Genomic DNA, 12677 nt, shown 5'->3' with positions numbered 1-12677 from the left:
TCCAAAGGCCATAGGATTGGATTAGTAATATCATGGTCTCATAAAAATTATATTTGGTTGAAATAGAAGGCTGAGGTCTAACCATCCTTTGGAATTATTAATGCCTTTCAAGGAGAGGATTATGTAGGATGATTATTCTAACCCCATGGAATTGGAGAATTGGTAGGGAAAAAATAATTTTTCTTTTAATTTTATGTAGGTAGCAAAGTTACATTTTATATAATAAAGGCTTTAATGTAATTTTAAATATTTAATTTCAACTAAGGCCAAGTTTGACAATTGTAAAATAATTCATCTTTTTATCTTTTTATCTTTTTTTCATCATATCACTTCTCTACTTTTCTGCACATCTTTTCGTAAAAAGACAAAAAGTACACTTAGGCTTGGTTTGGGAGGTGGGTTGGCTTTTTGGCTTTTTGGCTTTTTTGGCTATTTTAGCCTGGGCTTAAAAGCTTGGTTTGGGAAGGGCTTTTTGGCTTTTTGGCTTTTTTGAGTTTTTTTGTGAGAGAAGAATGTAATGATTATGGGTTGGATGTGATGTTTTGTTTGTTATGGCTAAAATAGCCTATTTTGTTTTTTGTGGCTAAAATAGCCAAAAAAGCCTCCAACCTCACTTGCCAAACAGAGGCTTATTTAGGTCATTCCAGACAACCCTAACTAATAGCATCACACTAATATACAATCGAACATAATTTTTATTAATTTATTTACTAACAATTCTCACACCAAAACCATCTAAATTAATTCTACAATCAAACAGCATAAAAAGTAATATCTCACCAATTTTTTCACCACTTGAAAACGTAGGTGGTGTGATTATCCCTTTGTTCAAGGTTCAAGGAAAGTTCCGAACTAATATGTCTAATGACTCCAACATCCCACTCCTGTCCTATCATATGGACTTTTCTTATTTTTCAAGGGAAATTACACTTTGCATCAAATTATAATAATTAACCTTTTATATTTTTAGTCAAATTTTATTTTGATACATACATATAAAATTGTGATAGTTAACTCTCTATACTTTTAATTAAATTTTACTTTAATCCCTACATAAATATCAATGTCAACCTTTTGTTAGTTCATTAATTAATCATATAATAAAAATGTGACTACTAAATAAGAGTGAGCGAGAAAAATTATTCATATTTTTCATCAATACACTATTTGTCCTACGTAATAAAAATGCGAGAGTTATATAATACAATATATATATATATATATATATTTGTATGCTGAAAATTGAGATGAATAGACAATACAATTACATTTCGTTTTTAGTTTATATTTACAAAAAATTTTAAAACTGTTATAAAAAAATTTTTGATAATTTTTTTGGTTTATAAATGATTGACCTAGTTTATAAATTTGTGAAAAAAACATAAACTCAAAAAATGAGTTTACGTTTTCAATTTTCAATTTTTTTTTTCCAATTAATTTTTTTTTCAAATAATTTATTTTCATTTTTATTTCAAATAATTTTTTTCAATTTATTTTTTTTTCAAATATTTTTTTCCCCAATTAAATTTTTTTCAAATATTTTTTTATTAATTTTTTTCAAATATTTTTTTAATTAATTTGTTTTTCAACTATAATGTGTGTGATTCCATTGTCATAAATAATAAAAATAACTATAAATATTTTAAGTCCGAACAAACATATTTTTTAGTTTATATTTTGAATTTTTTTTAAACATTTTATTAAAATCAAACACATTTAAAAAAAACGTAAATGATATCAAACGCTATCTAACCAAGCAAAGGAAATATTTTCTCTTCCCAACTCTCTCTCACAGTTTTTGATACGTCTATTTCTCTTCTTTCAATACAAACTCTCTCCATATGTTGTTTTAGAAAGGTGATAAAAACCTGATTTTTTAGCTGCTTTTTATTTTATTTTATTTTTATTTTTATTTTTTTTATAAAAAAATTAAAAAATCAAAAAATTAATTAATTAATTTTTTTTTTAGAAAGTTCTCCGAAAACACCCCTATATCTCTGTATACAAATGAATGTAATTTTTGTTTTTCCCAATAAAAACTCTCTCTCTCTCCCTATTCTAATACAGACTCTCTCTGTATTCACTCATTCTCTTTCAATCTATTCACTCATTATCTTTCTATATTCTTGTAAAGCCACAAGACCCCTTATCTTCGTTCTTCCTTTCCTCCAATCTTCGATTGCCTTTTGTTAAACCTTATTTCCCTTATGCAATCTCTCTCTCGTAGAAACCCAAATGGCCTGATGGCCACAGAGCGAGCGACATGGCAAAGCGATGGCGATCGATGGTGAGGTGATAAAGCTGTAACAGAACGATGGAACACGAGCGATGATGAGGACGATGGAGTTCATCGATGGTGGTTGTGGTGCCAATCGGCGGCAATGTTTTTTTTTAGAAAAAAAAAAAATCACTCTATTTCTGTCTCTCGCAACTCTTTCATATTTGAATCTATTCATTATTTTGTTTGAATCACATGTTTGAATCTTTGAAGCGATTTGTTTGTATACATGTCTGAATCGAAGACTTGTTTTATGGAAGGGAGTTGTTATTCCATCGCCGACCGAACCGACCGTCAATCCGAGTGGTTTGTTGCGGCCGATTTCGAATACCAGATCGGTCGACAACGGGTGTGCAGGTTTCTAACCCGATGCTCGGTTCAGCTGTCGGATTGTGGGTACACCCGACCCAATCCTACCCGTGCAAACCCCTAACCGTTGGAATTGGATGCCTAAGTTAAAATCGCTTCTTATTTTTTTAGTTGCAGTCAGTCGGGGGAGCTAGGGCAATGGTTTTCATCTTCTCCACTCATTTCCTAACCATTACATCTGAAATGTGAATCTGAATCTGAATCTGAAATTTGATTTTGATAAACCGAACCAGTATGCCTTGGATTGGAGCAACGTCCTTCAATATCTCCAGACTCCTGTTCTTTTGCATACTTTCCTTGCTTAGCCTCAGAATCAAAGCAACCCCAAATTTCCTATATTCTTATTGCCCAAATACAACCACTTACACTCCTAACAGCACATACAAATCCAACCTCAATACCATCTTCTCTAATCTGTCTTCCTCAGCTTTCAACACCAACAATGGCTTTGATTACTCTAAAGCTGGCGGCACCGCCCCTGATATATTACTGTCTCTTTCTCTGTCGCGGCGATGTTTCCACTGACATTTGTCAGGAATGTGTGGTGTCTGCTACTAACGAAGTAGTACAAAGGTGTCCCACGTCGAAGGTTGTCATAAGTTGGTACGATGGGTGCATGTTGCGCTACTCAAACCAGCCCTTTTCCTTCTCTGTGTCTGATGAATCGCTTGGATACAACGGTTTTAGGAATATACAGAACGTAACGGACCAAATCCACTTCAGAGAAGTCTGGGGAGGGGTTATGGATGACATAGCAACTCGGGCTTCGAATAGTGAGTCTGGTAAGAAGTTTGCGAGCAGGGAAGCTAATTTCTCAGAGCAAGGGTCCTCTAGAATTTTTTTTTCTTAAAGTTTTTTAGAGTGGTTTGTTGTATGGTTGAGATTTAATGACAAGTCATATCAATTTTTTAGCATTAAATCTCACCCATACAACACACTACTTTAGAAAATTTAAAAAAAAAAAAACTCTAGAGAATCCTTGAATTTCTCAGTGCTTCAGACGCTGTACAGCCTAGCGCAGTGCACACCGGACTTGACTATCTCAAATATTTCTATTTGCTGTGATGGAAGTAAGGGTACGAGGATTCTGTTTCCCAGTTGTAATATTAGGTATGACTGTGGTAGGACTTATTTCTAGTTTATAGTTTAATTTAAGATAATTTGATGAGTTTGGTTCAACTTAACAATACACTTTATAATTTTTTGTAGGTTAAAAATTAACTTATTCTTTAAGTGGAGAAGGAGAAGCTTAATTTATAAATAAAAAATCAACTTCCGGGCCTATAAGCAGTCCAGGTAAACCCCAATTTTTTTTTTTTTTTTAAATTGAGCGATTTGATGAATTATGATAAAAATGATGAGATAAAGAATTCTCCCTCATCTTTGATTTACAAATAGGTGAGAAATTGTAAGAAAATAAGAACAATAGAAAGAAAATGAATTCTCTTATATCTAATTAATTGGGTTTTTTATTTTACCAATATTGCCTTCCGTAACCAAACGTTAGTGAGAAAACTCAGTTAATTTATTTTTTATTTTCTCATCAATTTACCAAACAAATTATTATTTGTAGCATCAACAAATTTGTAACCAAATCTTGATTCTAATTATAAAAATATGGGCCAATTATCTAGGTAGTATTTGTATTTTGATCGTCGTGTCATTTAGGTCCAAGTTATTTCAATTTGTTCAAATTTTATTCGTAATTTTAGATTTTGTATTAATTTGGTCCAATTAATAACGCTGATTCGGATTTTTGAAAAAAAAAAAAAAATTTGCTTCTGAGTTAGTTGAGATTAATTCACTAAGTTAAATAAATTTATAATTTTGCCTATAAATGCATGATCTGCTCATATATACATATTTTTCATTAAAAATCATTAATAATTATAATCAATTAGACTAAATTAAATTCGAGTCAACTGATATTATAAGGACCAAAATGATAAATGATCAAAATATAGGAACTACCAATATGACACACAAGATATAAATTCGACAAAATTATATAATCCAACCTCAACGGATTAGAGATTTTCAATATATATATACACAAAAAAAATTGCCCGAAGGGTACAAACTAGAAAACAGAGCATCTCAAACAAGAAAAGCGCAAAGGATATCCATGGGGTTGCCAATTGGCACCCATTTCCTTGGCAAGCTATTCGTAAAACATGATTTATTTATAATAAAATCAAGACCTAATGCCATTAGGAAACATCACAATATCCTTTTTTTTTAACGAATAAAATAGTGGTTAGTATGCTAATAATTATATTATAATTTAGGTTAACGGCTATTTATAGACTTCAATTTAAAACCTCACTCAACTTGATACCTAAGTACCCTCTCCATTGACCGCAATTTCCTACTAAGCACAAGAATAATAAAGAAAACCCAATAATTACCAAAAACGAGAAGATTTGATTTATGATAAAATTTCAATTTCTAGAAAACAAAAGGAAAGGTGTCAAAACATGCACCTAATAAAACTAGAAGGTTAACAATAATGATACAAAGGTACTAACCCATTTTTATTGTTATTGAGCATTGAAAATGAAATGACTATGACTTAAATAGTTGTTAAAAGATGAGCATTTGCTTTGAGAAGGAAGCGAACGAAAGAAATGAAGGAAAGGAAAAACATTTAGCATCAGCGTAAGTGTGTCAGCATTCATAGTGATAGGACTACTTGGTTGTTGCATCCTCTACCAGAGGAGAAAGGCAAGAACAAAGAAAGGTAATTACAGTCTTCTAACTGTTATAACAATTCTATTACAACCTAATATGTTATATAATTCTCCTTTTCATGCAGAAATTCAATCACTAGACTTGGCAGGCGAGGAAGATTCAACAATGACTACAATAGTGGTAATTTACAAGGAGAGAAGCACGTGAAATTGCAAGACTTCCTTTCAATCAAGTTAGATCTTATACATGCAGCTACAAAACATTTTTCTGAAGAAAATAAGCTCAGACAAGGTGGATTTGATCCAGTTTATAAGGTACTTATGGCACTGATGATGAATCTATGGATGATATCATTCATTGCTTGTCATATATATATGGTGACATGACTTGAACTCTGTTTGCAGGGTATATTGCCAGATGGCAAAGAAATTGCAGTTAATAGGCTCTCAAGAACATCGGGACAAGGACTTCAAGAGTTCAAGAATGAAGGTACTTTAATTGCAAGACTACAACATAAGAATCTCGTCAGACTCTTGGGTTGTTGCTTGGAGGAAAATGAATCACTACTCATTTATGAATACATGCCCAACAAAAGCTTAGATGTTTTCCTCTTTGGTGTGGACTGTTTTAATTTTAATGCAACCCAAATTATTCCAAAAATCAATCACTAAAGATAATAATCAACTTGAATGTTGTTCATTTCATTATTAGATTCAACTAAAGGTGCAGAACTAGATTGGAAGAGACACATTCTCATTATTAATGGAATTGCTCGAGGCATTCTATACCTCCATGAGGATTCACGACTTAGAATAATTCACAGGGACCTCAAAGCTAGCAAAGTTTTGCTAGATCCTGAGATGAATCCCAAGATATTAGACTTCGGAATGGCAAGGATATTTGGTGGAAATCAAAGTGAAGCAAACACAAACAGAGTGGTTGGAACATAGTATGCCTCTTCCATACATATAACTATATACATTTTAGTATTCAGTATAATCATTGTCTCTATAGTTTTGGGCAAAAGCATCAAGGGTTTGAGAATGGACCGCCTCAACTATATATTATGAAGTTTTTGAAATATATGTCTCTCTCACTTGATTATTTGTGATGTCTTCTTTTACAACAATGGATATATGTCTCCAGAGTATGCCATGAAATGACTATTTTCTGTTAAATCAGAAGTTTTTAGTTTTGGAGTTCTCATGCTAGAGATAATAAGTGGGAAAAGGAATTGGTTTTTATCTTTCTGAGCATGGTTGTGGCCTTCTTACTTTTGTAAGTTCTAAGATCTCTCTATTTTTAAAGTGGGAAAAAAAAGGATAGTTAAGAAACAATCATGGATTTAACTTCATTACTTGGAACAATGTAATAGGCATGGAAATTATGGTGTGAAGGTCAAGGATTGGAGATGATAAATCCATTACTGGTGCAGTCATGTGTGGCAGTCGAAGCATTGAAGTGCATCAATATCGGATTGTTGTGTGTGCAAGAAAACCCAGCAGCTAAGCTTACTATGTTATCTGTAGTCGTGATGCTAGAAAGCGATACCGTGACACTTCCTCAACCAACACGACCAGCATTCTCCGTTGGGAGACTAACATTGAAATCGGCTCAATCCTTACCAAATGTTAACGCACTGTCTGTTAATGAGGTAACACTTTCCAATGTGTCACCCTGGTGACTTTTACAATTATATTCTTATTTTTTGGGTTCTCTAAAAGGATTCACAGACTGGCATGTGTTGAACAAAGTACTGCTATAGATTGGATTTTATTTTGCAATCTTTTTGTTCAATAATTTATTTAGTTTACCATTGGTATGGAAGCTAGTTTTTGTAATCCTTTTGCGAAGATATTGATAAAGGCATCAAAATCGGCATGCTAATCATGAATACATATTATATTTGAGAGAACAAAATGAGAAGAAAAAAAAAGGGTTTAACCTTGAGCAAAATAAGAGTTAAACTACGTGAAAATAGGTGTTACTTCTGAATTCATTGTATTGTTGAGGTAAGGACTGTTTGAAAATAATATTGAAGTGGTGTATATCCACCTCCATGTTTTAATGTATGTTGTTTGATGAATTTTTATTTTTGGGATTTTCAGAATCTTGAATTCTTGTTGTAGATAATCGCATTGTCTTATCAATATCTAAAAGGAGAACACCAGTTTGGTTTCACCATATTTTTGTAAACCAAATTGTCTGTAGCTATGCACACATATTACAATGCTTAGATTTCTGTATTTATCTGCTGATTTGTATGCATCTTAGTAAGCTAAGGGAGTTAATTTGCAATTGTTAAAATCACAAGGGTGGCGTAATTTTTCTAAAAACACAATGCAAAGTCAAAGGAAAAAGCCCACTTAAGTGCTGTTGATATGATATGACAGAACAATAATTTGGAACTTGATCTTGAGATGATGAGTACAGTAACTGTGGAAAACTAGTTCTTCATTTGATTGTTTTATTGTTTTGGTTGTATTTTTGTTTCCAGAAAATTTTAAAAATTAATTGTTGAATTGATTTCAAACAGTCCTTGAGAATTTTATTTCGTGAAAACAACTAACATTTTAGAAATATTGAAAAGTTGTTTGTGAATTTCTGAAAACAAATTTTGGCACAAAATATGAAAATGATCAGAAATTTTTTCAATGTTTTGTTTGCGTAGACATGTAAAACAAAAAAGAAAATAAAAAATAAGAAAACAAGACACAACCAATTAGTGCCGGCTCAAGCATAAAAAGCAACCAAAAGAATCTTTGGGCAAATTACACTGACCTCTGTTGAGTTTTACAAGGTCGGCATCATTTTATTGATCTCATGTAATATTTTTTATTCACATACTATTATTGGATAATTTTTACTGTATTTAAAAAAATAAATTTTGTTTGTATACTTAACAACAAGTGGAATACATAAGAAATGAAGGAAATGAGAGAGATAGTTTAATTACAAAAATCAAATCAGAAAATAAAATAAATAAATAAAAATAAATTTTTATTTTGTTACAAAAACAAAATCAAAATTTGATTTAAATAAATAATAAAACAAAAAATAAATTAACAACTTATTTGATTAATTTATCAAATAAAGTTTTGATCAAGTCCAGTGTTTAACACTGTATCCTTACGACAAATTCGTCATCTCCACGGTACTTTCAGATTGTGGACGTCTATCTCTCAAGATAAAATGAGCAACAACAAACAATAGCAGCACTACAAATTGTTTGCACAGTGAACACACTAAGTGTTTACACTCTTTCTTACAGAAATTTAATGCAGCAAAATGCAGAGATTTGTTGTAGAGGAGAAGAACAAAAATTGTGAATTAAAAATCCAAATGAGGGCTAGTCTATTTATAGATGAAAATGGTGGCTGTTAGGTTTGAATCCAACAGGTGTGGTACCTGTTCGGACAAATCAACAAATCTGGTTTGAATTTCAAACAAATAAAACTGTCTTGGTTTTGATTTTGGACAGATTCGGATCTGTTTGGACAGAGATGAACCTATATAGAAAATTCTGAAGAGGTACAACAATTTTGAATTCAAAGAATTGAAATTTAAACTAGACAGATTTTATTTTACCAAAAAATAAAATTGAATTCAAATGTTTTTGGCCCAAAAAGATAAGTATTGGGCCAGACAAGTCGAACCTAACACCACGCACAAGCCTAGCCCCAGCCCCAGCCCCGCCCGATCGACCGACCGACCGACCGACCGACCGACCAGACGGCGGCACGCGTGTGTGTGTTTATTTTTGGGTCTAAATGGTCTAGCCCAATTTGCTCATAACCTCTCCTTTTTACAAACTTAGAGTGCCCCTTGGGGCCCTCCCCAAGTTACAAACCCATGCCTTATAAACCCACAAAATTCTTCCCACCAAACCAAAGTGGGACAAGCCTTTATTCAAACCTTAAGGAATTTCCACCAAAAACTCCATTTCCATGAAGCTCACTTTGGCTTCAATTTTTCCATTCACTCGATAATGGTTTTGAGCTACCAAATATACCATGTGAATCACAATGCGGCATAGAACGCGTTACTATCTAGTAGAGACACAGTTCGGGTAGTGTGGTACTGATCTCGTAATCCTGACGGAATCACACCCCATGGCTGCCACGTGATCTGAGAAAAGAGAACGAACGAGACGATCAGTTGTCAAATAACTAATATGGGTGCATCAGGTTAACTGAAATAACCTTGTTGCAAAATTACCTCACGCGCTGTGACTGAATCGAAATACTGTCGGAAGAACATGAAGCTCTCTCGAGTCCTACGACGAAGCTGGCCGTCGTATACATCAGAGAATGGGACTGTCGCTGGGGTCTCCTCCACAGGCTCTGGAGCAAGTGTCGGGAAGTATGCATACACCCATAGCTGTGAGAGAGATGTGATCAGTACAGTGTATGAACATAATACTGAACATGCAGAAAGTAGAACGCAGCACAATGCATAAGGAGTGCAGGTCTAAAACGGATATTAGATTTTGTGTGTGCAGTGTATGGTATGTAGTGTGCAGCATGTATGGCGTACAGAAAATGCAAAGCAGAAAACATACAGTGCAACAGCAGATACAGAGAATGCAGAAAGTACAAGTGTTGAACACAACAAAAGCAGGAAATGCTAAGCAGAATAGTGAAAAGGGGAAACTAAGCTGTGTACCTCCCAAGCTCGCCAGTAGCCGCCGATCAATCTCCCGCACATCTGAGAGGTCGAGCTCATGTATCCATAGAGAGTGGTGAGGCCGGCTGCACCCCAGTCATAGAAATGGACCCGCTGGAGCACCAGAGTGCCCAGGAAGTATAAACCCACAGTATTCCACCTGTTCGAAAACAATGTGGTACTGAAAAGGAATAGGAGGAAGCCCCTAGCGTACTGCTCAAACTCCTCGTCAGTCTCGGGATCCTCCCCTCTGTAATGCTCCTCGAACCAGGTATATCTCACCATTCCTGCTCGAAGTGTCGGTGGACGCGCTCCAAGTAATGCATCCCATGCGGCCACCTACTCTCCCATATCGGGATCAAGAGGAATCAGATAATCTCCTACGCCTAGGCCAGTGATCATGGTGAAGTCGAAAGGAGTCATCGTCATCTCTCCCGCCGTGGAGAAGTGGAAAGAGTTGGTGGTATCCCACCACATCTCTACAAGAGCCCCTAGGAGAGGGCGACTCACTATAACTCGTGTCAAGTTGGAGCAAAACAGGCCGAAGCCGGTCCTGTCGATGATCTGGCGGACCCTCGCGGGAAGTACGTCATACCAATCCCGAGCTGTCGTCACACCATAACCTCTGAAGGAGCGGGATCTGTCCTGTGGCAGTGCATATTATGAAATCAGATCAAGGATGTATTGAAAATACAGTTGCATTTAGAGTAGGGATGTATTGAAAATACAGTTGAAATCAGATCAGGAATGTATTGAAAATACAGATGAAATCAGATCAGTGATGTATTGAAAATGTAGTTGAATTCAAAATAATGATGCATGAGGTGTAGTCGTATATGTTACATACAGGGCAGTGATGTGTGAACTACAGTTAAATGCAGAGCAACAATGTATGAAATACAGTCAGATCAAAGCATGAGATGCAAGCAAACAAAACAGTGCAAGAAATGCAAATAATTGAAAGTAAAGCAGCAGAAAAGTAGAGTTGGTACCTCCACAGCAATGGCCGACAAATGAGACATCGGCTCCCTCAGCAAGAGATCGTCTGGCGCATCCTCATCAAAATCAGTGAAAGCGTGGATGCCTCCTGCCACTAGTATAATGTGAGTCTCCGGGTGATACCTCGCGGGGTCAAAAGGATGTACGCTTAGTGGTAAAAGCTGAGGCTCAACCCCCGGCTCAGCTGTAAGTCCGCGGCAAGCTCCACTGGAGGGAATGCGGGGAAACACCCATCATGCGGGATATTGTCGGCCATTTGAGATTGATGCAAAAATGAGCAAAATTTGAACAAATCAAACCCTAAGAGAGAGAAAAATTCAAATAAAGTCAAAAACCCGGGAAAAGTGAACTAACCTTGGGAGGAGCTAGGGGGAAATGATCATTGAATGGGGAAAATGACCAAAGACACCTCAGATTCAAATTCTGATCGTTTCAAATCGAAGAGAACAAAGAGATTTTAATGATTCAAGGTTGTTTAGGGTGTTGGGAAACGCGTAGAACGCGCGAATCTAGAGAGAAAGCACATCTAGGAGGCAAGGAAAATGATTCTTGTGCAAGGGGTGTGGAGGAAATGAAGTGATTTTGGGTGTATTTAAACACCCATGGCCGAAATGACTAAAATGGGCAAATCTGCCAGCGGTGGCCGGCACCCCCCCATCGGTGGCCGGTACCCCTCTATAGATGGTCAGTGGTTTCCATTGATGGTCGGCAGGGGGTCGACACCATCCCATCATGGCCGACAATCCTCCACCGGCTTCCCATGCCTATTTTACCTTATAATGTGTCCTTGGGTTCTAACAATTCCGAGAAGTGTTCAAAATTTGATTCAAAATGCCTCCGTGGAAGCCCGGAATCATGTTCTCAATGTACGGTGGTCGTCGCCCATCAATGCGCACAAGGTGTATCCTTTCTGACGCATCACAAACCTTCCGGGAGGTAAACCGGAAGTTACCTTCAAGATGTCTTTATCAAACATGTTTTTGTTGTCACTTAGCATTCACTTGTTGTATTAAGCATCCATTCTGTATCTTGCATTGTTTTGCATATCTCTATCTTGCATTGTTTTTCATATCTCTATCTTGCGTTGTTTTGCATATCTCTAACTTGCGTTGTTTCGCATATATCTTTAACTTGCGTTGTTACGCTTGTTACTTGCGTTGTTTCGCATATATCTTTAACTTGCGCTGTTACGCTTGTTACTTGCGTTGTTTCGCATATATCTTTAACTTGCGCTGTTACGCTTGTTACTTGCGTTGTTTCGCATATATCTTTAACTTGCGCTATTACGCTTGTTACTTGCGTTGTTTCGTATACTTCTTTAACTTGTGCTGTTACACTTGTTACTTGCGTTGTTTCGCATACTTCTCTACCTTGCGCTGTTACGCATGTTACTCGCATTGTTAAGCACATCTATCTTGCGCTGTCACGCATGTCACTCGCGTTGTTATGCACATCTATCTTGCGCTGTCACGCATGTCACTCGTGTTGTTATGCACATCTATCTTGCACTGTCACACATGTCACTCGCGTTGTTATGCACATTTATCTTGCGCTGTTACGCATGTCACTCTCATTGTTATGCACATCTATCTTGTGGTGTTACACATGTCACTCGTATTGTTATGCACATCTATCTTGCGCTGTCACGCATGTCACTCGCATTGTTATGCACATC

The 12677-nt window shown here is 35.7% G+C and overlaps 1 pseudogene across 1 annotated transcript; it reads left to right on the top strand.

Moving 5' to 3' along the window:
* The first annotated feature begins 2041 nt into the window (after positions 1–2041).
* On the top strand, positions 2042–7165 carry LOC145799968 (cysteine-rich receptor-like protein kinase 25; annotated as a pseudogene). The gene is made up of 4 exons (XR_014341354.1): positions 2042–3494; positions 5446–5652; positions 5743–5953; positions 6050–7165. The product of XR_014341354.1 is annotated as a cysteine-rich receptor-like protein kinase 25 (transcript).
* Positions 7166–12677: the final 5512 nt, after the last annotated feature.

Source organism: Camellia sinensis, chromosome 9 (genome assembly GCF_055761805.1).
Source record: "Camellia sinensis isolate YWXY chromosome 9, ASM5576180v1, whole genome shotgun sequence".
NCBI lineage: Eukaryota > Viridiplantae > Streptophyta > Magnoliopsida > Ericales > Theaceae > Camellia > Camellia sinensis.
This window is presented reverse-complemented; position numbering and strand designations above follow the sequence as displayed.